Source organism: Phycodurus eques, chromosome 6 (assembly GCF_024500275.1).
Source record: "Phycodurus eques isolate BA_2022a chromosome 6, UOR_Pequ_1.1, whole genome shotgun sequence".
NCBI classification, from domain to species: Eukaryota; Metazoa; Chordata; class Actinopteri; order Syngnathiformes; family Syngnathidae; genus Phycodurus; species Phycodurus eques.
Window position 1 is genome coordinate 5,003,477 of NC_084530.1, and position 27,585 is coordinate 5,031,061.

Consider the following 27,585-nt stretch of genomic DNA (forward strand, 5'->3'; position numbering starts at 1 on the left):
GATATCTTTGAAGATTGGTTGAGTGACTGACAGATTGAGAGACTTTGATTTCCACATTTAGTAATTTATTAATTAACACAGTCACGGAGGCTCATAACAGCACAAAGTGTACACTTAACATAAGTACGCCCGTAAGTATACTTCCTCTCTTTGGCTGTGGAACTCTCAAACGCCTGGATAGTCTGCTGGTTACGTCCCGGTCTCAGATTTCGTTCACTTCTCACTTTTTTTGTCACCACACTGTTAGGTCATTTTGTGCACTTTGTAGATCAGTCCATTGATTTGCAGGGTTTTGTGGAGCAGATGTGACACATCCAATATGGCGGTTATGCTGAACCAAGGCAACCCGCTCAAGGCGTGTTCTATTTTACCCGATGTCTATGGCTATGACGAGGAAGGAAGTGCAACGGCCTTTATGCCTGTGAAGCTTTTGATGGTGCGTATCTTTCTGACTTGTTGGACCGGAGAAGGGAGGAGATGGCCACCGCACTGCTAGTAAGTGAAATGCAAGTTTTCTGCTCACTTCTACAAACTGTCAGGCACAACTCGCGCTCTTCTGCCGTACACACAAGCCTGTGAAAAAGAGACACAGCTCTGCACTTTGCATTTTGCTACTGTTTAAAACAAACCTTACTGCGTTAGAAAGTGTCAGTGTCATGCAAATTTAATATATATACTTGAACTTTATGTGTCAACTGAGTTATAAACATTCTAGACTGATACCGCAAGACAAAACAAATAATGAAAAAAAATAAATACGAAGTCGAGCCAGCCTACACCTCCACATAGATTTTCAATATCTGTTTATACTCTGCATTACGGTAACGCGCAGCGAAGACCGCTTTCAAAATAAAAGCTAAATAAATGCATAAATACGTGTAGACATCAGAAGCTTGCTGCGTTTAGGGGAGGAGCCGGAAATGATGACGCGGCCGGACCATGTGACCTTCAAGCCTTCGCGGCTTCAGATTTTGTCGCGATGTTTGACAGCAATTTGCGGGCTCCATTCAAAATGTTTATTATATATATATATATATATATATAGCTTTGTGATCAGCTCAGAGTTTGGTTAATATGTTTGTATAGGCTACTAGAGTTTGGGGAGCGTATAACATTTATTGAGTTTGGAGAAATATCCTTCACAATTGCAATTCAGAAATCAAAGTGTTACATTTCCTATCTACTTGCAGTTTACATTACAGTAGTTTTAATAAGTTTGTCCAGAGATGTGACTTCTTGTATGCTTTTCTATACCTGGAATAAGAAAAGACACAAGATGAGAGGCGAGATGGAGTCCCTGACAGGTAGGACTGGGCGATTATCGTAATCACAATGATTTTTGATTGATCCAGAAATCATGATTAATAAGCATCGATTTCAAAACTTGGTATTTATTCAACTCCCAAAACTCTACTTTAAATATAACTTAAAAGAACAACAATTAAAATAAATGGCAATGAAAAACAAAAATAAATAACCAATTTACATACACTCTTGTCAAACATGCAAAAACATGGCCAAAAAGATAACTTCTCCCAAAACATTTTTAAACAAAAAAAAAAGGGGATTGGGAAACATTCTAATTTTGCAACATACCTAAAGAAACATAATAAAACAGGCTAAAAACAAAATACTTCTTGAAGGCTTTTTAATAACCTTTTTTTAAAAAAAAAAATAAAGGTTTGGCCACATAAGTCTGCCTCCGTACTCCTGCAGTTTGCTTCGTACAAACTCAGATTTTTGCTGAGGAACACCGATATGTTCACTTTGTCTGGCTTCAGTGATGAATGTAGGCAGGTGACGATATTTCCGCCTGTGCTAAAAACCTGCTCTGATGCAGCACTTGTAGCAAGGATGCACAGATGTTTGCTCGCCAGTTGGGAGAGCAGTGGGTAGAGCGCCTGTGACGCTCTCCACCACTCAAGCCTCAGTGTTAAGTGGCCTTTTCCTGAAGATGGGTTTGAAGCTCAAAAGCTATGGCCTGGTCTGATTGAAGAGGAGATGGAGCAGGAGCTGTGTCTTTTGCGTATATGAAGAAGCTGCTCCAGCTCTTCATTTTCATTTTCTTCTACTATTAGTAGTAGTCGCAGCAGAAAAATTACCATGATGGTCTTCATTTCAGATGTTAGTCTGGCTTCTATTGTTTCCTGATTCTCTTCAGCCACATATTTCAATTAAAATCTTGGGTCCACAGCACAAGTCATGTCAAGGAGTTCTTGAGTTTTTGGGTCATCATATTTCTCGTTGAGGTAACCCATGATGATCTGCTTGATGCTCTTCGAGAGGTCATACTGCTAGTATGGATGTGCGGAAGAGGTCGAGAGCTGGCTTCGCAAGGGATACATTCACATATTGCTCCCCAGTGAGTACATCTGTAAACTCAACTAAAGGGCTTAGTGACTTGTGGATGGCCTCTAGTACGCCAGTGTCCTTCTACATGAGGGTCCGATGTCTGTTTTTTTCGTTCATTGGAGAGGGCCTGGGCAATGGCCTTCTGCTGCTCAAGCACCCTGCTGATCATGGCTTGTTGAGATCCCCAACTCTGTCTTCAAGGAGTGCTCAGGCAGATTCAGTTCCTTCTGGGCTTCTCTTAGCTTCCTCTTTTTTCCAACTGTAGGAGAAGGTGCTGACCACTTTTTTACAGACCCCATCGGATGGTCAATCCTGCAGTCCTGCATTGCTTTCTCTAGGATGAGATAAATGAATTATCATGCCATTTTTTTCCCATTTGATGTTACATTTATCAATAAATAGTGCTCTGAAACTGTTTGAGTGATATCATCGTATGGGTTTCATGAAATGTATTATCTCTTTCTTTTTAAAATCAATGAATCAGATGTCACAGGTTATTGAGTGATCAGAGGAAAATTATCACATTTTCAGTTTTGTAATCAAAGCATATTTTCCTATGTACAGTGTAACGTATATGGGTTTTGGATAAAAACGGAATTCATTTGGAAACGAGATTAGTCGGAAGGTAATGTCTGCATTCACTTCCGGTTTAGTTTGGCATGTTTAACGTTAAAATCAAACTGTTTTTGGCACCACATCTATTTTTATATGTGTACAATTTAGGAAAAGTGACGAAAAACCTCAATCAATCTTATCGAAAAGGCTGCTACAGTTATGAAGTACGAGTTCTCGATTACAGCGGTTTCAATATCTCAAAACACACACAAAACACAAGAAGTGGAATTTTATAGAAAATTTAATTACATCTAAAGGGAAATCTACAGGGAAACAATACAGAGGGGTTTAACTACAAAAAGGAAACACAAATAATGGTAATAGACAGAAACTAGGGATACGAAAAGGGAGGAGGACATTGTGTGTGGTTGGAATAAAAATGTGCTCGTGGAATGGGTTGAGTCATAGCGAGAGAGGGCAAAGTTGGGATTTGTGTGAAGATAGTATTTTCCCCAGACTTATTAGGCACTAATCTTGTACATTCTGACAACCATTGTTGTGCTACTCACGACCGTAGATCAGCTGGTCTTTGGGGATGGTCTTTCTCCGCACATCTCAGGAGGAAAATGGAGCAGGTTTGGTTGAAGAAGAAGATAAATAAAACAAAACGGCAGGAGAAGAAAAAGGGAAGTTGTTCTTCATGCTTTCGGTAGGACCCGCTAGAAACTTCTGAGTGTTCACGCTTGGCTTGGAGTGCACCTGATACTTTTAGTAGTCGCTGCTCTGATTGCCTAGAGGTGACTCACGTAGGGCCGGGAAGCCAAGTCTCCATCCCAGGTTCCTGTTGGCCGAACCGTGTGGGGAGGGGCAGCAGCACGGCAAGAGCCGTGCCGAGGTAACCCTCAGCATGAAGGACAGGAACCAAGAAGCCACAGACAAGAGGGCGAGAAGAGGCAGGAGTCAAAGGTTAAATACCTAGGGGGTGTGTCTCAGGGACAGAGAAACTGGAGAGGACCACACCCATCGATTTGAATTTGTCCCCATTTTAGCCCTAAAACGGTGTAAAAATCATATATTAGTATAAAATACTACCAACTTTGAACTCTTACTCATAGATCCAGCATATAGAATGATTGTTTAAACTTTTGTCTTGGAAAATCAACTGCTTATTGTTCAATACAACATTTCGTACTGTTTGGCTTTAAAGGAACCTGTGTTTTAAAATCACCTACTAGCTCTCGAGGTTCCAAGCGTGTTCGTTTTCATGAAAGAACTACGATTATAACGACTTGTTAAAAGCCAACCAATTTATTCCTGAAAGAGGAGTCTATACATACTTCAGAGCTCTGGTTCAGCAGCTACCACTATCTTAGCCTTAGCAGAGATAGTTTTGTTCGGACTACACTATCTGTTCCTGACCCAGTCTTATACAATTTTTTCAAAGAGGAAGTGTGGAGTTCGTCTTCGTCTGGTTGGTCCAGGGTCGATTGACGTCATCGTTGCTATGCAGAATGATGGCCGTTTGGCGCTCGTGCCAGACGCTGTCTCAACACTTTGTAGCCACGGTTATCTCCGGCAGATTTTTCCTGTGACCTCCACATGCACCCTACTGGGAACTTTCAAGCAGCTCACACCCTTATCTTCACTTCATTTTATCTTCACTGCAACAAAGCACCACTGTTCAAGCACAAACCAATTAAAGGGCAAAATCATATCCCATTCATCCCCCATTTAATCTCTGCTAATCCGAGATCAACACCGTCTAAATATGCACCCAATTCCACGCTAATACTTAATATAGCCCAAACAAAATATAGCAAATATAAAAAAAACTTAAGGAGAGGATACAGACGCGAAGTTCAACAGCGCAAGTGCGCTAATGGGCTCCACGTCCTCTTTCAGGGGCAGCAGCTGATATTGGCCGTGGGGGTCCATCCCCTCAAAGGCCTTGTGGACAATCCGGAGGATAAGACTCCTGAGACAAGGAATGATACAACATCCACTACAAAGCAAGCACACCAATGACAACCAGGATGGCAGTAGCCAATGTCAGCATGAGACCTTTCCATTTACCAAACATCCTATTCAGCAGGCTAATGAATGGGTTGTCATCCACTCCAGACATTGATTTAAGTTTAACAGACATGGCTTGCAAACCTTTCATGGCTCTGGTGAGCTTTCCGTTTGGTGCCGTATTGTTGGGGATAATCGTACAACAGTGACCCTTGATTCGAGAGCAGGCACCCCCTTCTTCCGCTAACAGTCTATCAAGGACCAGCCTATTTTGGAATACCATGAGAGAGGTAGTTGCTCATGGACACCCTCTGCCAATTGGGAGGTGATATTCACCAGTCTTTGATTTTGGTAATGATGGTAATTAATAAAATCAACATTTTTATTTGGGGTTACCCATATGAAAATACTCTCAAGACCTGCGGAAATTTGACAGCGAGCTTTATACTCATCCGGGACACCTGGGAACTTCAATGGCGTCCAGGTAGGTGGGGTCTTCTCCTGCTTCCCAAGCTTTTCCACCCACGTTGAAGCCACTGACCACACGACGGGAGCGGGTTAAGCTACCCCACCAGTCACGCTCCCAGGTGAAATCCGCCATGTGGTTGATTTCCTGCTCAGAGAGAGGCTTGGTCACTTGGAGGTTATCATCAATGCACAAGTGCCTGTCCATCCACTGGGCTTTCAGTCCCACAACAGACCGTCACCACACATCCACCACAAATCGGAACTCGTCTTTCTCAATCGGGCCGCTTTATAATAGTCAATTGAAAGTGTGAAATTACAAAACTGTGGATCCAGGTGGCCAATTGATCGAGATAGTTTGTTGTTGGGGCCAAAAGGTGTACCTTACTCTTATTTTGAGAGATGCAAGGTAGGGACGGGACATTTTTGACATCAGAGAGGGGAGCGCCTTTTACCTTGGTTAGAGGATACACGTGGTCCCAGCGCTGGCAATCACCCTCCAAATATTCTTTAGTCATCAGCTGGTAGGTACAGGTCGACTCGAACTTAGTAGCAGCAGTAAAATTTTCCTGGATCATAGGGTTAGCAATCCAATTGAGGTTATTCATAGTAGCACAGACAAGACAGTCTTTTTGATAGATTTTGACTGCGTCCCTACCTTCCACAATAATTTCTTTAAGACAAAGATTTCCTGTATTAATCCCTGCCGCTCGTCCCTTAGCCACCTGTAGCGTACGTCGGTATACCACCCCCTGGACCAAGTCATTATTCAGGTCATATCCCGTCGCGTTAGAGGTTCTAAAAACCACAGAATCCGCGTTTTTTTAAACTGTTAAATTAGCAAATGTTCTCATTATTGAATTAGATTATTTTTTTCGTCGGTTGTAGCCAATTAATCATAATCTGTCCTAGGGGGTCGGCCCCTGAGGCATCTATTCCCAAGGTTAAGACCGTAAAGGTTGGCACTGGTTCTCCCCACATCTGTCAACGGGTGGATATTTATACAAGGTCAGCAGTACGGGGTGTCGTTCCCCAGGGGTTACCGGGTGCATACTACCTTTTTTCCAGTTTGATCCTGTCCTTCCACTGCCAATTTCTACCATTCATCGGTTCCCAGTATCCCCGGTTTTGAGTGGATAATCACTGGTTAGCTGCTCCATGTCCGATACTCAAAGCACACAAGTAAATGTCGTTTCCCGCCGGATCGCCCCAGTTTACACAATCTATCACCTTACACAAATCAAATTGGTATACCGTACTTTCTCCCAGCGTGTAGTTCAACTCTAGGGCCCCTGTTGGCTTCATGGCTCTCTTTCCCACTCATTCTTGGTTTGAGGGCATTCCGAAATAGATTCCTGTAACTATAATCAGGGAGATCACCAGAGTCGTGATTATGACCTCCTTCGGCCAGACATACAGGATGTACATATCCCCCCCCTATGATAAATGATCAATTTAACACCAAAACACAATGTCCATACACTCATACATAAAGATGAAAGAAATGAAAAATAAATGAAACTAGGTAGACTAGGTAAAAATGACCTCAGCGAATAACGGCACGCAAGAAGAAACGTCCAGCATGCACAATACAGCAGAAAGTCACCAGGCACGAGACGCCCTCTCTTTTTTTTTTCTCACTCTACAATAGAGGCCTGCGCAGGGCGTGTCTGTGACACGTGGTACCACTTGTCCCCTTTTCCAAAGAGACGCACAGCCGTGAGATGTCTGAGCTGTTACCTCAAATGGACGAGTCCACCGTGGTTCAGACCACTTGCTTTGGAGCACTTTCAAATACACGTGAGACGGAAGGGAAGAATCACTGACGTGGACGTCTGCAACAGAGGGATCTGAAACACAAAGCGAGGACACGAGATGACAGTTGCTCCCAGTAGGGCTTATTGCCCTTCGGCGGTTCCATGTCCAGCTGGAGCAAAGCCGAGGCTGGACCAGGCATCAGGCGGCCAGTCAGGAGTTCAAAAGAGGTGAGCCCTGTCCGGCGGTTAATCGCTTGCCTGATGGAGAACAAAGCAAGGGACCAGGCATGGAGCCAATCAAGCTCTGTGTGTGGACACGTTTTCGCCAGTCGTTGTTTGACCCTGCGGTTCATCCTTTCCACATGGGCGGCCTGGGACTGAGGATGGTAGACTGAGCCAAATTTGTGTTTGAGCCCCAGCATGCATTCGACCGTGGCCAACGAATTAGCCGTAAAATGGGTACCATTGTCCGATCTGATTACTTGTTGAAACCCACGTTTCGGGACATAATAACCAGCGCTTTGATGACTGACGGTGCGTCCTCTTTTGCACAATGATAGGTTTCAGGCCATCCAGAAAAAGGTGTTGACAATCATTAATAGGTACCTTTTTCCTTGGACTGGGACTACCATGTCGGTGTAGTCCATTACCACCACATCATTCGGGCATCGGCCCATCTCAGTGTGGTGCAGTTCTCTCTTCGTTGTAGGATCAACACTGAAATTCTGACATATATCACAAGAAACACAAAACTCTTTTACCTTATGCAGAAGATCAGAGTGCCACCAAAAGCGCAGCTTGTTCAGCATCGACACATAACTCTCATCTGTCACTCTCACGTGTGCTTCCTCAACCACTGACCGCATGAACTTTCCTGTAGGTAACACCAGTCTCCTAGGGCCTCTCGCCGGGCCAAACCACAGCTTTTCCTTTTGTCATACTCAGCACCTTTCTTTTGCCACTTACGTTCGTCTTCCTCTGGCGCCGCTTCTTGGAGGTCGTGCACCACATCAACCGTTACTGCAGGGAGAAAGTCGATCAACTAATGCTGTTTGACAACATAGTTACCTTCAGCATCTGTTTGATAGCCTGCTGCATTCTTAGCCGCGGCATCAGCCGCACCATTCCCCCGGGCTACCAGCGTGCTCGCTTTCACATGTCCTGGACACTTGACCACAGCCACCTCCACTGGCCTATCAACAGTCTTGCTCAGTTGTTGAATCAGCTCTGCGTGGGCCACTGGTTCTCCAGTGGACGTAACAAATCCCTGTCGTCTCCATGTAGCCAAATCAACAAACAAGCATCCTACAACATCGAATCAGAATAAATACTAACACGCTGACCTTCAGATAACTCCAGTGCCCTGCTAATGGCCAGCAGTTCTGCAGCTTGAGCGGAGGGTTTCACAAAGTCATTTGTGGACGAAAACGTTTGGAAGTCAGAATTTGCGTCTGCTGGGGTCAGGGCCTCAACGACGGCAGCCCCCGCATGTAGTGGTCCCGAGGTATGTCTCCAGCAGCAGCAGTCGGTGAAGAACACCCAACCACCTGAAAGAGGAGCTGAGGACAAATCGGGGCGGGCCTTCAAATCCCACATGATCTTGGCAGGTGTGTGGTTCGCCGGAACTGGAAACACTGTCATCCATATTGATCTTCGAGAGGAGGAATACAATATGGGGTTGGGCGAGGGTCTCCATCAGGCGGCGCTGACGCAATGGTGACATCGTGAACGCCGCTGAGGCCACGAATGCTGTCACCCCATGATGAGTAAGAATAAAATGTTGGTGTCCCATAACAATGTGTGCAGTTTTATTAATGCATGTGGCCACCGCTGCGGCATATGCAGCACAAGTAGGTTGTCTCGCTTCAACTTTGTCCAAAGAGGCGCTGATGTAAAGCTGGACACGTCTGTTACCGCCCACCTTCTGGAACAAGGCCCCGTTGGCTGTACCCTCGGTCACTGAAACGCCTAGATGAAAAGGCAGGTCACAGTTAGGCTGAGCTCGGTGAGTCGCTGCGGCCAAATCTCTCTTAAGGTCGGTAAACAACTTCTCAGTTCTGTCTGTCCAGTTCAATTCAGCATGGAGGTTACGCATGCCTTTAACCCTAACTAGATCATGCAAGGCTTGTGTCATTACTGCGAAGTCATGGATAAAGCCACGGGAATAGCCGCAAAGGCCCCAAAAAGAAAACATTTTCTTAACATTAGTCGGTCGGGGATAAGTCAAAATGGAAGAATGGTGTGAGTTACTCCCTGAGATCACCTGCCCCAAGAACGTCACCTGTCATCTGCAACATTGAAGTTTCTTTTTAGACACCTTGAACCCAAGTCGTCAAGTCGGGACAACACAGTGTGTGTCACTTTTAAGCAGGTTTCAGCCGAGTTACCTGCAATTAACAAATCATCGACATACTGGATCAACAGAGAGCCCTCCGGCAAATTAATATCGGCCAATTGCTCTCGCAAACAGATTCCAGCCCTGGGGAACCCGCGTATATTGTAACTTACAATTCTTGTAGGTGAACGTGAAATATTTCCAGCATTTTTCTGCCAGGGGAATGCAGAAGAAGACCTTAGCCAAATCAATCGCCGAGAAACATTGCATCTCCGGGCCCAGAACACCCAAACAACGGTGTGGATCCGGGACCGGGACGCAGGGAGTTCTAGTAATATCATTTATTCGTCTCAAATCATGAGCCATCCGGTAATTGATGCCGTCGGCCTTTTTTACCGGTAAAATAGGACTGTTAAAGGAAGAATTTGATTCTTCCAGGACTCCGGCTTTCCAGAGTCCCTCTAGGGCAGACATGCCCAAAGTCCGGCCCCCGGGCCAAATCCGGCCCATGTTCATATTTCCACTGGCCCAAAACCTCTGTCATAAAACCAATAATATGTGGCCCGGCAGTGCAAAATTCACGCGCAATTTTATATTTCACCACAGGATGGCAGTAAACTTGTGGCGGAACTCTCGCGGGGCCGTTTTGCTCATGATCTGTTTTTTGCCCATTTCTAAAATGGCAAGTGGAAGTAAGAAAATGAAATTTGATAGCGAGGGCCGACGTTTCCAGGACAAATGGAAGTCTGAATATTTTTTCACTGAGTTTCGAAACAACTGCGTCTGCCTAATTTGCCAAGAGACTGTGGCTGTGTTCAAGGAGTTCAATATAAAGAGGCACTACCAGACGGAACATGCTAATTACGACAAGCTAACTGGGAACGAACGCAGTGAAAAATTGAAGCAACTGGAAGCTGGTTTAACGGCACAGCAACACTTTTTCACAAGAGCCAGTGAGTCGAATCAAAATACAACAAAGGCAAGCTATGAGGTGGCAACGCTGATTGCCAAGCACTGCAAACCTTTTACTGAGGGTGAATTTATTAAAGACTATGTGATGAAAATGGTGGAGAACATTTGTCCTGAGAAAAAGTATCAGTTCGCCAATGTTTTCCTGGCTCGTAGCACTGTGTCACGAAGGATCGAAGAAGTTTCTTCTGATATTAAGAGACAGTTGGACGCAAAAGGAGTGGAATTTGAATTTTTTTCGTGAGCCTGTGACGGAAGCACGGATGCATCCGACAGCGTTCAGTTACTGATTTTTTTTAGAGGAGTGGACAGTGAAATGAACGTGCGTGAAGAGCTACTTGACCTCCAGAGCCTTCAGGACCAAACAAGAGGGAAAGATTTATTTGCTTCTGTTTGTTCCGCCGTACATGACATAAAATTAAAGTGGAATAAAATCACGGGGATTATTACGGATGGCGCACCTGCCATGGTTGGCGAGCACAGTGGATTATCAACCCGAGTGTGTCACAAAGAAAGCGAAGAAGGAGGTAAAGCTATAAAACTCCATTGTATTATTCACCAAAAAGTTCTATGTGCCAAACTGTTTCCGTGGATCTCAGTGACGTTCCAGCCCACCTGCAGCTGGAGCTCATTGAGCTGCAGTGTGACACAGAGTGTCGCAGCCGGTACCAACAACTCCCTCGTGTCAACTTTTACCAGCAGCTGGATAAAGACAGGTTCCAAGACATTCGTACATTTGCTAAGAAAACGTTGAGCTTGTTTGGCTCGACATACTTGTGAGAAGACATTCTCAGTCATGAACGCTTTTGAGCCAGACCTGCCCCATTTACTTCAGTCGAGATCTCAGTATCACCCTTCACATTAATGCAAACATGTTGTTTGTTGATTCTGATGAATACATTTTGAGTCAAATTTCATAAAAATACTTTATTTTGCATTTCATTAATTTTTATTTTAACCTTCATTTATCCATGTCAGGCAGTTATAAAATCTACCTAGCAGCAGACAGCATAGTAAAAGAGTAAAATAAAAATACAAAAAAGCATTTCCCTCGTCGGTAGCATGTAAAATTAATGCTGGCCCGCATGACAAATTTCTTTACGGCAATGTAGCCCCTGAGCCAAAAAGTTTGGGCACCCCTGCTCTAGGGTCTCAACGATGCCTTCAGTGGCCTCTTGTTTACAGCGGTACTGCGGCACGTTAACAAAAACGTCGGGTCTACCTCGAATGTGACCGGAGTCACGGATGCACATAGTCCCCCATCGGCAGGCCCCTCGGACCACACTAAGTCCAGCAGTGAGTTCAACAGTTTTTCGGCATCCTCATGGTCCGAGATCTCTCGACCATGGATGGAATCGCGCCAGTGTCACATGCTCCAACACCCCCTCATCCACCACGGCACCCTGAATACAAAAACATTCAGTACTAGGAGAGTACAACACATTGGGTATTTGACCTTGTTGCCAATCATTCGCCAAATGGCATTTCCTTACCATGGGTCCCAGTTCTCGGGCTTCATGATCTAGTGCAACATTAATTAATGAATATTAAGTCAGTTGGGTTAGTTCCACCCACATTAACTTTTAGTTCATATGTTTGATATTGATACTGGTTGTGAAGAACCCCTAGTCAAATAATTTTACTCTATGCTGCGGTCTACTAAGAAAATGGATGTTTATAATTTGGACACCCTTTTTTAAACCATGGAAACCTTTTTGATCCAGCCCCCTAAAATATTCTGAATCGAGAATCGATATAAGGACCGGAATCGCTCAAATTCAAACGATGCCCTCCCCTAAATATAGTAAGTGTAATGGTGTGCGTGTGTGTGTGTGTATATATATATATATGTAATATATATATATATATATATATATACATCAAAATGTTGGTGAAGATAAGTGTTGAGGAAGCCTCACTTTTCTGTAAAGAATGTCCACTTGTGTTGAGAGACCACTGTGTTCCGCTATGCTCACTTGAGTGTTCAAGAGTTCCTCGCTGCTGATTGTACATTAGATAAAATAAGTCCTTTTGCATGCTTTTATCTGGACGTGGTGCCATTAGATACAATAAGTCCTTTGGAATGCTTTTATGTGGACTTGGTGGACAAGACACTTGGGAGCCAAGAAGGAAAATATGATGTCTTTCTTCGCTTCATCTTTGGCCTCATTAAGGAACAAGGATCAAATGAGCCCACTGATCCACTTTTTGTTTACTCAAAAAGGAAGATCTTGGAGAACATTTATTTTGTCTTCTAGTGCTGTGGTCTTGCTTTTAACAAATAGAAGATAACTACCTATAAACAGTTAAGAATTCAACTCGCCCATTCACTTTGTATTAAAGACAAACAATAACACACAATACAGAGAAAAGGATTGCTTACCCTCCATAATCAATGTAGTATACTGAGCAGTAGTAGAGTTACAGTAAAGGAACACTCGCTGATTGGTGCATGTAGCTTGGTGGGCTGAATTACTTATTGAACTATGTGTTATGGAGTTTTCAATGTTAAAATATCAGTGCATCCAAATTATTACATTATCATTTACCTTACTGCCCAAGCTGAGAGGAACGTAAAGGACTCAAATGGTATAAGATTAATCTTATTACATTCTTTGTAACAGAGCGCATGAATTAGCATTTTAGTGTAGATCCAGCCTGCCAGATAATTTGATGTGGCCGGCAAAAGAAAATCATCAACCCTGACTTAATGTTTCTTGCCAAAAGAGAAAATACCAAAATAGCAAATTGTTGCATTGAGAAATTGCTCGCATTTTCTTGTTACTAACCCCCCCCCTTTTTAAAAATAAATTGACTAATAGTTGAACAAACAATATTGTACCGGCTTCCGATTTCAAAACTAGTTATCAGTTTGTTGTATATATGTAATATGAAGCGATCGTACATTTACATGGATTCACAGCCATAATGGCCCTCTGAGAGGAAACCTTAAGTACAATGTGGCCTGTGACAAAAATGAGTTTTGACACACAGTACAATTGTCCATCAACCCATTTTCTATACTGTCAACCTATTCAGGGTTGCAGGTATCCTATCCCAGTTGACATTGACTAAAAGGCAGGCTCCACTCTGAATTGGTAGCCAGTCAATCACAGGGTAAAGGCATAGTGACACACAATTATTCTCACAAATATCATATACAGCATCAACAAGAAAATCCTATCAAATGTTTTGTTTCATCAAGCAAAAACATACACAAGCTCCTGGCAATAGGCCTGACACGAGGCTCTAACTCATTCATTCAAGTTTGCTATATTCAAGTTTATAAAGGAACTTTATTGTTAATGCAAGCACATTCCCTGTCTTGATTGTTTTATTATTATTTTTTTTTTTAACTGTATAACTTTGTATATGTGCAGGTGGCTCTCAATAAACTAAAATATAGTGTATATAGTTTTTCTTAGCTATTGCATTATATACAGCACTTTGGCTAAGTGCGAGCTGTTTAAATTTGCTTCATAAATAGTTAACTTAATACCTACGACTCACTTACACTGTGTTTTCTGTATTCCTAATTCAACACAGCTGTTTACTAGTACATTTTACGGCACTTTATGCTTCCTTCTACTGACGACCTTGATGGAGATGTTGATTTCATGCACCAGTAGAACTTGACTCCTGCCCCCCACTGCCAAAACTAACAATAGCTGGCTAAATAACCATTATATTATTACTGTTCTCGATTGTCCAGCAAACTCACCAGACATTAACCCCATACAGAATCTGTGAGATATTGCCAAGAGGAAGCTGGGCGACCCCAGACCCAATAACGCGGAAGGCTGCTGTCAAAGCAACCCTGTGCTTCCAGAACACCTCAGCTTAGTGTCACAGGGTGATTGGCTCCATGCCTCACACTATTGATGCAGTAATTCATGCAAAAGGAGCTCCAACCAAGTATTGACTGCCTTTGATTAGCACACTGTAGTTTTCAGAAGGGCAACATTTCTATTTCTTTTATTCTTTTATTTGGTGTTATGTAATATTATTTTTGAGATGGTGAATTTGACTTTTTCTTCAGCTGTAAGCTCGAATTATTAATATACTATAATTATTACATGGGATTTTTCACAGTATTGTGAATAAATATATATAATGAGTTTAACTTTTTAAACAAACGAACGAGATTCATTTTTCCCCCACACGATATTCTTGATAGATTGAGATCCACCTGCATATTCCGAAATGAAATTAGGAAAAGGCATGTAAATTTACCAAATGAAGATGGATGAATGTGTTACTGTTTAGTAGGCTTTACACGATAAGGATTTTTGGTGCCGATCAGCGAGTTTAAAAAAAACCATAACCGATCACCAATCCGATCACAAGCTGGAGGAATCTGTCTTTTTTAAATGAACTGTTCATTTACTGTATATACTTGTGTACTTAATTGCTCCAAAAAATATATTGACAATAAATAATGTATCTTTGTTCCTCCATTTATGCCAATAAGGCATAGTGACAGACAGAACAAATGAATGGTCTTCTATTAGATGGCAGTAAGTACATACAGTAATTAATGTATCCACTTTTTGTGACATTTTTGTTTGTTGGTGTGCAGTGAGATTTTTCAATTGCAAAATATGTTCCTTGGCTCCATAAAGGTTGGAAATCACTGCTCTAGTCAGATCGTGTATTCTAATCAGTCAGGTCAAACCAACATTACATGACAGAAATCATGGGTGCTAACTTACCGTAATTAACTTATTTTTAATTACTTCACCCACACCGAAACGTTAGAGCATGATTCAACAGAACGGCGGCATGTTTATGTCCAACTGTTCGTGCTACTGCTAGCTTGCTAGGCTACATATCATTTTATTGCCTGCTTGTGACCCGTATCGTACTAAAAGTACGTGAACATACCTCAAGCAAGCCTTAAACGAACGTCCTCTCCTGTCCTGAGCACTGATGACCACCAACACACGTTTTTCCCCGTTTTTTTATTTTATTTTTTTTATTTTATTTTTTAGAATACAGTCGGCGCGATCCACTCTTATTGTCGTTGACACGGTAACTAGTGTATCCGGTCCAATTTGAGTTGACTAGATAAAGCCCAATGATCGTAAAAAACGGGATGCGGTGGGATCGGAAAACAAGATTTTATTGCAGTAGTCTGACAGTGCAATCGTGAAAGAGCAAATTTGTCTTGTTGTCTGATCCGGGCATTACGTGTTGCCTGTCTCCGACGTGTTGTCTGTCCCACACCGCCAATGTTTTTAAAAAATTTATTTATTATTATTTTTTTTTAAATAACTTCATTGGCCATCAGCTATTTACAGTACTACGTCAAAAGACACCCGACAAGGCTAAAAATGAACTAGCTTTTGGATTCAAATATACTGTCCACGCAACGACGTGGAGTTATGTCTTTTGCGGCGCCGATCAATGAATTATGTGAATTATAGCATTAAAGCCGATCAGCATAAAATGCTAAATATCGGCCGATACCGATCAGACCGATCAAATCGGTGTAAAGTCTACTGTTTAGTGTTATACAATTTTCACTGGAATAGAAACGCTTATTTTTTCTGCAAGATGTTTGTTTGGATTGGTAAACACAATTGTTACGTTGTTTTTGAAAAATCACTGAATTTCATAATACAGATTGGAACGTTATATTCAGAGCAGTATTTGCAGCACAATGCAGAATGTACCCCATTAAGAGGAAACAAATAATACTGTGAAACTGTGCAGGAAAAGGTGGGACATTACTTCTCGTCAACTTTGTCTTACAGCCAGTGCTAGTATCTGATGTTTCCATCTACCCGCAGGTTGCGATTCTTTAATCTGACCAACAAGTGTTGTCCAGCCTTGGCATCTATACTGAGCACAAGAGAATCATATCTGAGAGAGCTTGACCTGGGATACAACAGCATCACCGACGCTGGAGTCAAGATGCTTGTGGAGGGCCTGACAAGTCCAAAATGTAGATTGAAAATGCTCAGGCTACATTGCTGTGGAGTGACGGCACAACGCTGTCAGTAACTTGCTAATGCCTTGAAAAAAGGTCAGAGGCTGCGAGAGCTGGATCTCAGCGGCAATGATTTAGGAGACAGCGGACTGAAGCATCTTGCTAACGGTTTGCAATGTCTTGAATGCCAGCTAGAAGGACTTAAATAAGTTTTGTATAACAGTTAATACATTTTAATTAATACAGAACTAGCACTTCGGCTTTCAGGATGAACATAAAATGCCCTATAGCGTTTACAAATGAACTTCATTTTATCTGCCCTAAACATTGAATACATGTCCAACTGTGAAATGTTTCAATACTTTTTGCTTGCTGTTCTCTTAACGAAGAGCTGAACGGCACAACAGGTGTTTGATCGATCAATCGACAAATACATTAACTGGTTCAATTATAATTGCTCTTTAAACTTAATTGCTCCTCTTAAGCTTGACGATCAAGAGGATAGCTAACAATTGTTCAACAGTACTTTGCCATCGGCTTTAAACAGGATGTTCTCAGAGGGTAGTAGCCACTGAGTTTATAGTGTCACAGAGTGTCATCAGCAGGTTGCAGCAGAGAGACTGGAATAGTCACAGAAAGGCAAAAGGCAATCTTTATTCCTTTATTTTCCTGTGTATGCAGCCACCTTTCGAACTGTTCCTCCACCTGCTCCCTGCTTTCACTGCGGATCACAATGTCATCTGCAAAACATGGTCCATGGAGATTCCATTACTGTTGCAAAAGAGGAAGGGGCTCATAGCGCTAATCCCTGATGCAGTCCCACCTCTATTTTAAACTCACCTCACCACTGTTCCACTGCTCTCATACATGTCCTGTACTATTCTAACATACAATACAGTACTTAATTCCTAGTCCAGACTTCCTCATGTAGTACCACATTGTCTCTCTGGGTACACTGCCATATGCTTTCTCTAAACCTACAAAGACACAATGGAGCTCCTTCTGAATTTCTCTGTACCTCTCCATCAACATATTCAAGGCAAATAATCCATATATAGCACTCTTCCTAGGTATGAAACCATACTGATTTCCTGGGTCTCCCTCCACTACTTTGTCCCATAACTTCATTGTGTGGCTCACCACCTTTTTTTCCTATTGTTCTTCTTGGTTAATGTTTGACCAGCCATCGTGAGCTAAACTATGAAGCTGTCCAAGCTTACCTGCGTCGTTGGGTTATATAGTGTTGGATGAAGTTAGATGTTGTCTCTTATCTTGCCATTCTCTTTTTCACAATTTTATGAAAAACAATCCTTTAATCCAAATGTAAAGATCTCCTTCAATAATACAGTACTGTACGTGTTTCCGTGGCCTCTGCACATTATGTTGAAAATGCAGATTTTTTAACTACAATATAAGCAAAAAGACTTGTCAAGTTATGTATTTCAAATCAAAGCCGTGTTGAGTCTTTTGAATACAAAGTCAAGTTGAGTTTATTACAAGTTTAGCCAAGCAAGTCGTAATGTTGGAAACTCGTGTCAGATTAAAGTCATGTGATTCGAGCCCCTCCCCCTTCAGATACTCAATCTGATATATTGTTGGAAGCCTTTGCTCTTTCTAGTTTAATGTTTCTGTGTAATATTTGTCGTTACAGAATAGCAAAATACAGTTTTTGGTCAAAAGGGCTGTTATTCATTGGCGTTGGCTTTGGAGAAAACCCCCAAACTATATGAAAGTATTGGATCTTGGGATCAATAAAATTGGAGACAAAGGGGCCAATGAGCTCTTCAGCAGATATGATATATCGCAGTTAACCAAATTGCGGTGAGTCTTCTTTCATACAAATTTTATTCGATGCAATGTTTCTGGGAGATTCTGTATTGCGTTACTTCTCTGTAGGATGTATTGCTGCGGAATCACCGTATTAAGCTGTGAACATATAGAGGGGAGCTTTGAAGTCGGAAAGTAGCACCCTGGTGGAATTAAATTTGAACAGCAACCAATTAACAGAGGCTGGGTTTGGACTCATCTGCGCAGGAATGTATGCATGGTCCTGTCTGGAAAAACTAAGGTAAGGACTTGTTGCTCTGTTTTTACTGCTTTGCTTCTGCCCGAAACATGGAAAAACACAATTTATGTTATTTTTAAGCTATAATCTTCAAAACACTAAAATCTCTCCTCCTCAGTGTGTCAAGATGTGGAATTTCTACTGCGGGCTGCTTTTTTATGGCAAAGGTCCTGGCTTGTGTCTCCCAACACTACACTCAGGGGACAAAGCAAATGGAGTGGCAGTCAGTTGAGCTGAGGGAGCTGGATCTCACCAACAGACTTGGGGATGAGGGATTCAATGAAATTTCATCTGCCCTTAAGAATCCTTTCAATCACTTCAAATCTCTCAAGTGAATTTTGAATTTGAATCATCCCTTGTCCATTCTTCCCTGTGACATTAGTAGAATGTAATTTAATTTTTTTGGTATTTATTTAGTTTTTTTTTTCTTTTCTGCATTTCAGCCTAAGCCACTGCGATCTCGCCAATGACTTGCACACAATCGACATCGGTACTTGCATCAGTGGCCTGCAGGATCGGCGAGCTGGATCTCACTGACAATGACAATCCAGGATAAGGGAGTGAAGAAACTGTGTGGGACTGAGGAGTAATCATTGCAGACTTGAAAAGTTAGCGTAAGTTGTCTTAAAGTAAAACATAAGTGGCATGCATATTTGGTCAGTCAAATATTTGAATGTTACCTCACAGTTCAGTCCAGTGTACAGTATTGTCCCAAAGGGAAACTTGTCATGCAGACTGTGTCAAAGACAGGACACATTAGAAATGGTGAATATGTTTTAAAACGGTCAAGACATTTTTAAATAAGTACACCATGCAGACTTATGCTGCCGCTCGCACCAGATGCAAAGCAAAGTTTGCCTCGCGTCACTCACGGGAGGGAGATCGCAGGTGTTAATTCATGTCACTCGCGCTACGTGTAATCTGCCGGAGAACAGAAGAGGCCTAGCCCTAGGCCATATCTCACTGGCGGAGGCAATCAGTCGCAGCACCTCCAGGACCTGGGTGACCAAAATATTGCTTGCCGCTCTCACCAGGAAAATGTCTCAGAGATGTCTCCAGACAACGTGACAACCAATACATCCGGAAGTCGCCGATACAGGCCAAGACTCGAAATAGTATTGTCTTTGAGGAGCAGTTTTGTTCATCATTTCTTCATTTGACGAGCAACTTTCTAATTTTGAGGAACAATGTTTTTTTAGCATGTTTTTTTTGCACAGGGACTAAATACATTTCAACAATATAATAGGGGAGTTGAATGTAGGGCTGTCGATAACAAATATTTTAGTACTTGAGTATCCTACTGAAAATTCTATCGAACAAGTATTTGGATAAACTATATTTTTGCTTGGTTAAAGAGCAATTATGATTACAAAAGCGAAAATAAGACATTTCACTGAATAACACAACTAATTGGTTCCTTTTTTTATGTAATGAACATTTTGTATTTCTTAAATTCACGTTGGTCATCAAAGGCATTAATTATTACAAACCAACAGCCCTTGTGCATCTTCACTTAAGCAGCCAGCATTTAGCATCGTGTGATATATTGATACATTAGATTAATGGCTGTGCATTTATACATTTAGACCAGCTGACTAGGAATAAGGCAAATATTCTTTGTACAAGATTTGGAAGTACTCAATTTGTTCAAACTAAAATGAAGAAACCTTAAGAGAAAACAAATATTTCCAATATTTTTTCTCCTGTCTCTCTCTCTCTCTCTCTCTCTCTCTCTCTCTCTCTCTCTCCCCCTTTCTCCCTCCCCACATCTTGGAACCGCTCATCAACCGAATAGCTTCATTTCCGTTTTCATGCAAGCCCATTGTGTCACATATGCCCCTGCGTGCTTCCGTCTTCGCGACTGTCTCCGCGGCAAAACTGATTCACAGTTTCGATTTTCAATGTACCTTTGGAGGCGCTAAATGCGAATTTTGACTCCCAATGCTTTCTATAAGTGTCTTACAACGTGGCAGCGTATATTGTAAACCATAAAGGCCAATATGATGATTCATCTTGCCAGTGCGCTGAAGTTACTAGCGCCTAAGCGAGACAGCTTAATTCGAGACATGTAGGCCTCTTTACGGCATATAATATATATATATTTCAGTAAATGTATAACTATATAATGTGTGTGTGTGTGTGTGTGTACGTGGGTGCGTGCGTGCGTGTATGTTTCCAACTACGAAGATGGAAAGTTAAAGGTAGCAGAGAGAGACAATGTAATTTCTTGTGGATAATGTGCATTTTCGCCCACCCAAAAAAAATCACCAAAGGCCGATAGAGTGCATTATTCATGGGTATAAGGAAAATTGGATAAGTCACCTAGGGGTTGTGGAAAAAGTGTACTTTCATTCCAGTATGGGTTATGTCTAATGTTAAAAATGTACAGTGTGTGAAAAGGTATTGGCCCCCTTCTCAGATTCTTATATAGTTGCAGTTTCCCCACTTTGTTTAAGATTATCAAACAAATGCAAATGTCAGACAACTTTAACCCTAGTGAACTTAAAATGCAGTTTTTAAATGGTGATTGCATTTATTAAGTAAAAAGAACAAATGAAAGTTACCTGGCTGTGTGTGAAAACGTAATTACCCCCCTTGTAAAATCATGGCTAATCACAATTTTTGGTTAATTTTCACTGATGACACGCAGGCCCGATTACCTGCAGACCTGTTCAATCAAGAAATCACTTGAACAGAGTCTGTCCTGACAGAATCAAGTTAGACAAAATATCTAAAAAAAAAAAAAAAAAGCTGGAACAAAATGACACGATCCAAGAACAGTTGAGAAATAAACGGACATATATCAGTCTGGAAAGGGTTACAAAAGCAATTTCTAAAGCTTTGTGATTCCAGTGAACCATAGGGAGAGCCATTATCCTCACATGGAGAAAACATAAAACAGTGGTGAACCTTCCCAGGAGTGGCCAGCCTACAAAGATTACCCCAAGAGAACAGCAATGACTCTTCCAGGAGGCCACAGAGGAACTCAGGGCAACTTGTCAAGAACTGCAGGCCTTTTTTGCCTCAGTTAAGGTCAGTGTTAATGACACAAGAATAAAGAAGAGACTGGGCAAAAATGGCATCCATGGCAGAGTTCCAAGGCAAAAGCCACTGGTGACCAAAAAGAACATAAAGGCTCGTCTTTTTTGTCGCAAAACAACGTCTGAATGATTCCCAAGACTTTTAGGAGAATATTATAAGGACTGACGAGATGAAAGTTGACCTTTTTTGGAAGGTTTGTGTCTACATCTGTTGTAAATGTAGCACAGCATTTCAGAAAAAGAAACCATACCAACAGTCAAACAGTGGAGTGGCCGAGTCTTGAATCCAATTGAAATGCACTGGCATGACCTTAAAAAGGTCGTTCATGGTAGAAAACCCTCATTTTTTGCTGCAATTCAAACAATTCTGCAAGGAAGAGTGGGCCAAAATATCACCACAGAGATGTTAATCATTGCCAGTTATAGAAAACGCTTGATTTCAGTTGCTGCTCCTAAGAATGGCCCAACCAGTTATTAGTTTTAGAGGGCCTTTACTTTTTCACACAGGGCCAGGTAACTTTGAATAGTTGTTTTTTTTCCCTTAATAAATGAGATCACCTTTTAAAGACAGCATTTTAACTTTACTTGGGTTATATTTGTCTGATATTTACATTTGTTTGATGATCTTAAACATTAAACTAGGGAGACTCTGCAAAAATATAGGACTGAGAAGGGGGGCCAATCATTTTTCACGGCACTGTATATTACGGTACATTTTCACCACTCACCGGAATCAAAGCCTTCTCTCAGGCCCGTTATCGATACAAAAATACATAACGTTCAAAATGATTGGGATTTCCTTCTTTTTTTTTTTTTTTAGATGTTGAAGTGGGCATAATTAGAGATGTCCACATACATTTTTATGATGATTGGTTGCAACAATGAGCATAAAAGCCTGCTCCCACAACATACACAATATTTGGGATTTCGTTCGTTTCATTTCAGAGGTTGAAGTGGACAACAATTTGGGAGACGATTGCTCACAGTTTTATGACATTTTTATGTTGGTTAAGCTTTTTGTCGATAGTGAGCGTACACTGGGGTTTTGAAAGTACAGGTGACACACCCCGTTATTTATTGTGGTCCGGCGAGCATTGCCATTATCAAGAGTCGCACATATTTGTTAAATTTAGCAGATGTTCCTAAAATCGTTTAATTGAAAGTATTTTTCATGATATTTTATGTTCATGTCGCTCATTTAATGGTTTTAATAAAATTTAATACATACATTTAGTAATATTTTGTCAATTTCAATGAATAATTGGTTCTTTATAATTATATCCTAAATAATTAAATAGAAATTAATATTTTTTATAAAAAAAAATTACATTCTTATTTACGTTTTATTCATTGATCTAATTAAATAATTATTTGATTTCATGTAGATAAAATAAAAAAATTAATAAAACCAGATTTTATTTCTAAGAATACATTATTTTTGATACACATTAACCATGTAATTTTACCTCATTTCCAAATGAACTTGGCTGATCTATCCATTTAAAAAAAAAAAAAAAAAAAAAAAATCCAATGTAACCCAAGCGCACAAAAAGTTTGTGTTGTCATTTTGGCCTCCAAATATGGGACATATTTTTATATTTGTGGGGCCACCAAAATCACGCAGGTCTGGTGGTTTTTCACACAGGGCCATGTCGGTTTTGATTTTTCTTTCTGCCGTAATAATAAAAACCTTAATTTAAAAAGTGCATTTTGTTGACTTGTGTTATCTTTGACTAATATTTAAATTTGATTGTGGGAAACATTTAACTGTGACAAACATGCAAAACATAAGGAAATCAGGGGGATTGGGGGGGGGGGGGCAAACACTTTTTCACACCACTGTATTGTACAATATGTATTTAAGAGACATTAGAGAATACAAAAACACATGCTCCTTTTGAAGTAACCTGCTAGACGAGCGGTGCTCGCTTCTCACAGGCGATCATCAACTTCTGTGTCCATTACAGGGTTAATTTCACATTTAAAGTGTGACATGTTCTTTTAATGTACTTCAATGAGTTACGGCTCTCAAGCCGTAACGTGCAAACCAGCAGGGTACGTGCAGCGGGTGTGTCAGAAGTTGTTACGGGAGAATCCGCCACATTGAAAACGTGCAAGCCAGGTGCCTAAAATACTGAGCTACGTACCAACAGGCGAATGTGGCCAATGGTGGAAATAGCAGCAAATTTAATTTTCTTGTCGACAAACATTTCCAGTAAGGCAATTTCAAACTCATGATAAATAAATAAAACTTAAAAAGACAATGCGCGAACGGAAGAATACTGTATATTAATCTGTAACTTGTGTATGATTTCAATGCAGACTGTTTACAATGGGAATAGTACATGTACTTGTTAACATTATCAATGTCCTTTGTCCTTGGCTCCTGTCAATAATGCAATGCATATAATAGTTTCCTTATCACCATTAGGATTAAAAGAGTTACCTGAGCGTCCCTGTTTGTCCAAATGCATCAATGCTGAGTCAGAAACAAGGGATGTCTCCTGAAGGCTTACAACTTCTAAACTGTTATGCACTTATTTACAGTGGAAATAAGACGTCTACACTCTCCTGCTCAAATACTAGGTTTGTGATATAAAAGATAGGACCGAGATGAATCATTATAATACTTTTTTTTTTTTTTTTTTTTTAACCATTTATCTGACCTGTAAGTTGTGCAACTCAATTGTCTGAATGTTTAAAATCTTGGTAGTGGAAGTAAAAAATAAACAACTGAGATAATGTGGTTGCACAAACATGCACAAACTCATATAACTGGGGATGTGGCTGTGTTCAGATTTAAACCAATCTTATTAAACACACCTGCCACAATTTAAAGTACCTCTGATTAACTTGTCCGAGTAGGCTTTTCCTGTCTTTTATTTATTTATTTTTTGCTTTTTAGCAGAAGCCTGAAGGTTTTGTGCTAACACTGACTGCTATTTTAAACTGTTTATATTTCCTTCTACCTTGACAAAGGCCACAGTTTCTGCTGGGGAAAAAAACAACAGGTATAACTGTACAACCTTTAGGTATGGTGTTATTTTGCTGATGAGCAGTGTTGTGTTTGTGGCAAATGTAACTTGTAATTTTAGGAGAAAAGTTCAACCTTGCTTTCTTCAGACCATAACGTTTAATTAGATATTTGGGGGATGTCGTTATGGTCAGCATGCTAGAACATTTTAACTTTATTTTGAGTTAATCAGAGGCACTTTAAATGGTGGCAGTTTTAATGTGATTAGTTGATTCTTAACAGTCTCACCCCCAGTTACAAAAGGGTTTGGACACTTGTGCAACCACATTATCTCAGTTTTGTTTTTCTCATCAAACACCTGTTTGGAACATCCCACAGGTGAACAGGCTAATTGGGAACAGGTGGGTGCCATGATTAGGTATAAAAGGAGCATCCCTGAATTGCTCAGTCATTCACAAGCAAAGATGGGGCGAGGTTCACCTCTTTGTGAACAAGTGTGTGAGAAAATAGTCCAAAAGTTTAAGGGCAATGTTCCTCAATGTACAATTGCAAGGAATTTAGGGATTTCATCATCTACGGTCCATAATATCATCAAAAGGTTCAGAGAATCTGGAGAAATCACTGCATGGAAGCGGCAAGGCCGAAAACCAACATTGAATGCCCTTGACCTTTGATCCCTCAGGCGGCACTGCAACAAAAACCAACATGAATGTGTAAAGGATATCACCGCATGGGCTCAGGAACACTTCAGAAAACCAATGTCAGTAAATACAGTTCGGCGCTACATCCTTAAGTGCAACTTGAAACTCTACTATGCAAAGCAAATGCCATTTATCAACAACACCCAGAAAAGCCGCCGTCTTCTCTGGGCCAGAGCTCATCTAAGATGGACCGATGCAAAGTGGAAAAGTGTTCTGTGGTCAGACGAGTCCACATTTCTAATTGTTTTTGGAAATTGTGGACGTCGTGTCCTCCGGGCCAAAGAGGAAAAGAACCATCCAGACTGTTATGGACGCAAAGTTCAAAGGCCAGCATCTGTGATGGTATGGGGCTGTGTTAGTGCCAATGGCATGGGTAACTTACACATCTGTGAAGGCACCATTAATGCTGAAAGGCACATACAGGTTTTGGAGAAACATATGCTGCCATCCAGGCAACGTCCTTTTCATGAATGCCCCTGCTTATTTCAGCAAGACAATGCCAAACCACATTCTGCACGTGTTACAACAGCGTGGCTTCGTAGTAAAAGAGTGCGGGTACTAGACTGGCCTGCCTGCAGTCCAGACCTGTCTCCCATTGAAAATGTGTGGCGCATTATGAAGCATAAAATAAGGCAACGGAGACCCCAGACCGTTGAACAGCTGAAGCTGTACATCAAGCAAGAATGGGAAAGAATTCCACCTACAAAGCTTCAACAATTAAGTGTCCTTAGTTCCCAAGCGTTTATTGAATGTCGTTAAAAGAAAAGGTGATGTAACACAGTGGTAAACGATATCCTGTCCCAGCTCTTTTGGAACGTGTTGCAGCCATTAAATTCTAAGTTAATGATTATTTGTTAGAAACAATAAAGTTTATCAGTTTCAACGTTAAATATATTGTCTTTGTCGTGTATTAAATTAAAGATAGGTTGAACATGATTTGCAAATCATTGTATTCTGTTTTATTTGTTTAACACAACGTCCCAACTTCTTTGGAATTGGGGTTGTAAAAGGATTTATCTTCGTCTCATTTTTCATCACAAAAACCTGGCATTTCAGAATCAGAATCATCTTTATTTGCCAAGTATGTCCAAAACACACAAGGAATTTGTCTCCGGTAGTTGGAGCCCAGCGTATCCCCTTTTTATAGTTTATGACCAACTTTAGTTGTGTGTTTTTAAAATGCAGTGACATTGTTTTATTGTGTAACTATATCGTCACACTTTTCTTTTTGACCAGACTAACTGTGGCCTCAGCTCAAGAAGTGTTCCTTACCTGACTGCTGCCCTGAAGTCAAACCCAAAGCACCTAACTGAGCTGCTTGTGATTGGCAACAAGCTGAGCGATGCGGACATCAGACGGCTCATTGCACTAACAATGAACAAGAAATATGCATTGGATACAATAGAGTAAGTGTTGTGAAATGCTGATTTAAACAATCATTTGAAAAATGGCTCATCAGGAGATTGACCTGTAATTAGGGATTCTCATTTAAATTAGTATGCGTATATGGATAATTTTGGTGACTAATATTCTCTTTGCAAAAATGTTTTAATTGTACTTTATCCCGCCCATTTTTCTCAATATTCTTATCTTTCAGTGTCTCAGAAGACTGAGGTGTCGAAGGCAAAGGTGGATCATACAAAATCATGTTTGCTCAATCATTTGATCGTACAGCTCATCGCATTATTGGAAGTCATTTGGTTGTCCATGTTCCCATATAAAAACGTTTTACAAAAAATGTTAATTGTACAAACATCAGGCTTGGAGTGTAACGGAATACATGTAATGGGATTATGTAATTACTTAACAAAAGGTAACTGTATTTCATGACAGTTTCACAAAAAATATAATCTGATTAAAAGTACATGTATTAAAAATTGGGATTATTGATTTTGAGCCCCAACCTTTTCCAGAGTTACCAGCGCATCATTGACTCATAGGGTCGGAGGTGTCTGTGTACATCCATGCGGGGAGGGGTTAAGCTACCGCTAACTGCAAAGGCTGCCATTAGTTTAAATAGTCCTGTTTTTTTCCATTTCACTCTGTATATTACACACACTGAGTCATGTAGATATGTTTTAAAAACTTTATTATGAAGCTAGGCAGCATGGTGTACAAGAGGTTAGCACGTTTTTCTCACAGTTCTGAGGTTTTGGATTTGAATCCCGAGTGCTCTGTCTTCCTCCTGTTCCCGCATTCCAAAAACATGCATATTAAAAATTTGCAGAATAAAACAGAAAATATATATCCATATACAGTATATTTTATTTGGCGGCACGTTGACCGACTGGTTAGCACATCTGCCTCATGGTTCTGAGAACCCCGGTTTAAATCCGGCCTCGCCTGTGTGGAGTTTGCATGTTCTTCCTGTGTCTGCGTGGGTTTTCTCCGGATACTCTGGTTTCCTCCCACATACCAAAAACATG

At 41.0% G+C, this 27,585-nt stretch overlaps 1 long non-coding RNA gene across 1 annotated transcript; it reads left to right on the top strand.

The window, feature by feature from the left end:
* The first annotated feature begins 398 nt into the window (after window positions 1-398).
* LOC133404035 (uncharacterized) lies at window positions 399-27,036 on the top strand. Its single transcript, XR_009768778.1, has 7 exons — window positions 399-495; window positions 18,030-18,199; window positions 18,275-18,446; window positions 18,562-18,774; window positions 18,887-19,057; window positions 26,396-26,565; window positions 26,757-27,036. It is a non-coding gene; the product is annotated as an uncharacterized LOC133404035 (long non-coding RNA).
* Window positions 27,037-27,585: the final 549 nt, after the last annotated feature.